Source organism: Pseudophryne corroboree, chromosome 1 (genome assembly GCF_028390025.1).
Source record: "Pseudophryne corroboree isolate aPseCor3 chromosome 1, aPseCor3.hap2, whole genome shotgun sequence".
NCBI lineage: Eukaryota > Metazoa > Chordata > Amphibia > Anura > Myobatrachidae > Pseudophryne > Pseudophryne corroboree.
The window spans coordinates 177,815,782-177,821,611 of NC_086444.1; positions in this window are offsets into that span (position 1 = coordinate 177,815,782).

Consider the following 5,830-nt stretch of genomic DNA (forward strand, 5'->3'; position numbering starts at 1 on the left):
TCCCATACTTCCGTCTTCAATCATTTGGGCAGGCCTCACACAAGATTTATTTACCCAGTTAAAGCAGCTTCAACATCAAGCTCCTGGAAATACTCCTGCTGGTCGTCTTTATGTCCCTGAGTTTTTGAGAGCTACTGTTTTGACTGAGTTTCATGATAGCAAAGTTGCCGGGCATCCGGGGACCTCTAAGACTTTGGAATTAGTCTCCCGCTCAGTATGGTGGCCTGGTCTTTCTAAAGACATTAAGGAGTTTGTTTTTTCTTGTCAGGTCTGTGCACAGCATAAAGTTCCCCGTTCCTTACCCATCGGGCAACTTATGCCCTTAAATGTTCCTCTCAGGCCATGGTCTCATATTTCCATGGATTTTGTGGTAGACCTCCCTCTGTCAGCCGGATTCCGAGTCATATGGGTGGTAGTGGACCGTTTTAGCAAGATGGCCCATTTCATTGCTCTTCCCCGACTGCCATCTGCCCAGGAATTGGCAGTTTTGTTTCTCCGCCATGTTTTCAGACTTCATGGGTTACCCACTGATATTGTTTCTGATCGGGGTCCACAATTCATTGCACAATTTTGGAAGTCTTTTTGTGCCTCATTAAAGATGAAATTGTCTTTAACGTCCGGCTACCATCCCCAATCCAACGGGCAGACCGAGCGAGTTAATCAATCATTAAAACAGTATTTGCGTTTGTACTCAGCCAAACTCCAGAATGATTGGTCCGAGTTTCTTCCTTTGGCGGAGTTTGCTTACAACAATTCTTGTCATTCCTCCACTAATGTGTCTCCATTCTTTTCAGTTTTTGGTTTTCACCCCAGAGCTAATTCTTTTTTTCAACATTCCTCTGTCTCCTCGCTAACCTTAACCTCTCATCTCAGACTCATTTGGAGAAAAGTGCACCTTGCTCTCAGAAAAGCGGCATTTCGAGAGAAAATTTTTTCTGACAGGCTCCGGCGGCCTTGCACTTTTAAGGTGGGAGATAGGGTATGGTTGTCGACTCGTAACATTAAACTTCGACAAACCTCAGCTAGATTGGGCCCCAAATTTATTGGACCATTTCATATTATTAAAAAAATCAATCCAGTTGCTTTCCGGTTACGTCTACCAAGAGCTCTCCGGATCGGAAATACGTTCCATTGCTCCTTGTTGAAACCATACGTTTCTTCCAGTAGATTTCCTCGGAAGATCTCTCAGGGGAAATCACCAGTAGATGTACAGGGTCATCAGGAGTTCTTGGTGGAGAAGGTTCTCGATTCCAAATTGTCCCGGGGTCGGCTTTATTTTCTGGTGCACTGGAGAGGCTATGGTCCAGAGGAAAGGTCTTGGGTCCTGGATAAGGATCTCCATGCCCCGAGGCTCAAGAGGGCATTTTTTCGGGAATTTCCTCGGAAACCTGGCTTTAGGGGTTCCTTGACCCCTCCTCAAGGGGGGGGTACTGTACGGGGTCCGCTCGTCGGTGCGGCCCGGCGCCTAGCAACCAGGGACGCCGTGCGCGTACAGCCGCCGGCTCCCTGGCAACGCTAGACGCCGGGCGCACGGAGCCGCACGGACCCTAGCAACGGGGACGCCACTTACGGACTGCGTTTCCCCGTTGCTGGGTTCAATTTAATTAATAGATATCTGTTTTCCTGGCCATGCAGCTTGGCAGCTGTATGGCATCTAATCCAATCAGCCTCCAAACAGCTGATTGGAGGACTCCCTGTTAAATACACTTCCTGGGCTTCTCACAGACGCCGGTAATAGCTTCCTGCATGCTGAATCTGTTTGCTGTGAGTGTTTCCAGTCCTGCTGTATCCGGTCGTTCCTGTTCTCAGTTGTCCTGTACTCGGAAGTCGTCATCTGTTCCTGGAGTCCTGACTGAGCACCTTCTGAACATCCAGTGGTGTTCGTGAGTCACGGCGTAGCCGTGTATTGCGGCTTGGGCCGCTTTATTATTTGTCATTTATTATTTGTGTTTCGGAGCTTTTGCGGAGGATTCCGCTCCCACAGATCCACTCTGGTATCCAGCGGTGCTGGGTAGGAGTACGGACTAGTGGATTTTGGTTGTCCTTTTCCCTGGCGGGTTACCGCACATACCTCAGGTTTAGTCAGTTAGCTTGTAGCCCCTGGCCTGGTTGTTTAGTCAGAGGGCCCCTTGTTATCACCCTGTCTCGGATTTCCCTTTGTCTCCCATTAAGACCTGAGGGGGCATCGGAGTTGGGCAGACATAATCCGCCCTTCAAACGCGGCTGCCATGGGCTCAAGCGACCATAGTCTCGCAGGGGATTTCTGACAACACGGGCGAGACAACGGAGTTAGGGCGCCAGGGGCTACTTTCTATTCCCGCTCCCTTCCCCAGCATTCCGTTCCAGTGCTCCGGTCCTAGCAATAGGACCACCTCAGACCAGAGTGCTGGAATCATAACAAGTAGTAGGGAAAGTAATGGAAAAACTATTAAAATAAAGAGTAGTGGAATATCTTAAATCAAACAACTTACAGGATCCAAAACAGCATGGATTTACTGGTGGGAGATCATGCCAAACAAATCTTATTGACTTTTTTGACTCTGTGATGAAAATAATAGATCAAGGGGGAGCTGTAGATGTAGCATATCTAGACTTTAGTAAGGCATTTGACACTGTCCCACATCACAGACTGCTAAATAAACTTGAAAGCCTGGGGGTGGATTATAAATCAGTTAAATGGATAAGAACCTGGTTGCAGGATAGGAAACAGACAGTCGTAGTTAATGGAGTGCAATCTATGGAGGGAAATGTTACCAGTGGAGTACCCCAGAGATCTGTACTTGGTCCAGTTCTCTTTAATATCTTTGTTGGTGACATTGCAGATGGTATTGAAGGGAAGGTATGCCTTTTTGCAGATGATACAAAGATATGCAACAGGGTAGACACACCGGGAGGGGTCAAACAAATGATTAATGACCTAGGTAGGCTTGAGAAATGGTCAAGAACGTGGCAACTACAGTTTAATGCTAAAAAATGCAAAATCATGCACTTGGGTCTCAAAAACCCAAAGGCTAAGTATAGTATCAAGGGTACTATAATGGAAACTACTGAGGAGGAAAGAGATTTAGGAGTCACTATTTCAAGTGACTTGAAGGCAGGAAAGCAATGCAACAAAGCTATGAGAAAGGCAAGTCAGATGCTTGGTTGCTTAGGGAGAGGAATCAGTAGCAGGAAAAAAGAAGTGATAATGCCACTGTATAGGTCATTGGTACGGCCCCATCTGGAATACTGTGTCCAGTTCTGGAGACCCTATCTCCAGAAGGATATAAATACATTAGAGAGTGTACAAAGAAGGGCAACTAAAATGGTGCATGGCCTACATCACAAAACTTACCCGGAAAGGCTAAAAGATCTTAACATGTATAGTTTGGAGGAGAGAAGGGAAAGGGGGGACATGATAGAAACTTTCAAATATATCAAGGGTCTTAACAAAGTTCAGGAGGGAAACATTCTTCAAAGGAAAAGAAGTATTAGAACTCGAGGGCATACATTGAGACTGGAGGGGGGGAGGTTCAGGGGAAATTTAAGGAAAAATTACTTCACAGAAAGGGTAGTGGATAAGTGGAATAGCCTCCCATCAGAGGTGGTAGAGGCTAAGACTGTAGGGCAATTTAAACATGCTTGGGACAGGCATATGAATATCCTTACAAAGAATTAAGGTTAAAAAAGGGTTGAGATTGCCTAAAGGATAAAATAAAATAGGGGCAGACTAGATGGGCCAAGTGGTTCTTATCTGCCGTCAAATTCTATGTTTCTATGTTAAGGCAGGGTCAGTTGGAATTTGGGTCTCAAGGATGACTCGTGAGATGTGTATGACGTCCTGCCAAAAAGATTGAAGGAGGGGGCATGTAGACCAAATGTGTAGAAGTGTACCAGACGAAGAAGAGCAGCACCAGCAGTTGGCTGGTATGGAGAGATACATTGCATGGAGGAGGGAGGGGTGTCTATACCACCTTGTGACAATTTTATATTGGGTTTCCCTGATCTGGACACATACAGAGCTCGAATGGGTTTTTAGGAAGATTCTTTTCCAATCATCTGATGATAAGGAAACACCCAGGTTCCTCTCCCATGCTGTGACAAAGGGGGGCATTATCATAGGTTGAGAATGATGGACAATTTTGTACAGAGTTGAAATATTATGGGTTGGGTCTTGAGGGGCGACGCAGAGTTTCTCAAATAGGGTAATTTCTCTGGTAGCATTCTGTAGTCTAGTTCCTGTCCCCAAGAAGTGTCTAATTTGAAGAAACTTCCAAAAGTCTTTTCGGGGAATATTCCACTTCGCTTGAATGTCTGTGAATTGTTTAACTCCAGTGGGAGTTACCATTTGGCCGACTCTAAATAGTCCCATAACGGCCCAATGTGAGAAATGGGATGGATGTACACCTGGGATAAAATCAGGGTTAGCCAAAAAGGATGTCAAGGGGCCAAATTTGGAAGAGATGTAAGAAGTCCCCGTAGAGATTTCCAAGCTGTGAGAGTGGGAGTAATTGTAGGGTGATGAAGGGAAAATTTAGGAAGGGAGGGAAGCCATGGGAATATCTCTGGGTATTGCTGCACATACAGGCCCTCCAGCTCCACCCATTGCTTAACCTCGCGATTTCGCGTCCAATCTACAATTCTGTTCAAAAGAATGGCGTGATAGTAGTGCTTTACATCAGGGAGTATTCAGATTCCATCTGAAATAATAATTTCGAATCCATTGCAACAGGGGCGAGAAATTCAATTGGAACAGATGAGATTCGTCATTGGGCAATTGAATACCTAAATACGTTATATGGGATGATCGCCACGAGAAAGGGAATGAACGTTTAAGATCTGCTATGGAGTCAGCTGGAGTGGAAATGTTAAGAGCACAAGATTTGGACAAATTAACTTTGAAATTTGAAAGTATACCAAAAAGGTCTAATTCCTTCATTAGATGCGGCAAGGAAGCATTAGGATGGGAGACTATGGCCAAAAGGTCGTCGGCAAATAGAGCTAATTTATATTCATTGTCACCGACAGTGAAGCCAGTAATATTACGGTTAGCCCGGATGGCTCTAGCCAGTGCCTCTATACATAATAAGAAAATTAGTGGGGATAGTGGGCAGCCTTGTCTAGTCCCATTGCTTATAGTGAACGAGTCAGTCAAGGAGCCATTTACTCGAACCTTGGCTGTCGGGGCGTTGTAAAGAGCTAATATTCTATTAAGAGTGCAAGGGCCTAGGCCTATATGTTCTAAAATTGACTTCATAAATGCCCAGCTGACCCTATCAAACGCCTTTTCGGCGTCCGTAGAGAGTAAGATAGTAGGGATTGTGCTATGGGAAGCTAGATGAATTAAATTGAGAATCTTGGTAGTGTTGTCTTTAGCCTCTCGGCCCAAGACAAAACCAACCTGGTCATTGTGGACCAATAGAGGGATCAATGTGTTCAATCTGTTCGCCAAAATCTTTGCATACAGTCTGAGATCCACATTGAGGAGGGAAATGGGCCTGTAGCTAGAGCAGACCGTCGGGTATTTGCCATGTTTCGGTATCACTGAAAAATGTGCCTCCAAAGAGTCCCGGGAAAAATGTGAGCCAGATGCAATTGAGTTAAACGCAGGGAGGAGTAGGGGAATCAATTTGTCTTTAAACACCTTGTAATACACAATAATGAAGCCATCAGGCCCAGGGCCTTTGCCAGATGGCGTAGAGGATATGGCCTGGTCTATTTCCTGGGAAGTAAAGGGGGCTTCTAAGGAGGTGCGGCACGAGGATGGGAGGATAGGATAAGCTATGTGTTTCAAATAGTCCTTAATTTTTGGTAGTAAGAGTTGAGGGTCAGCACTGGAGGGACCGTTCTC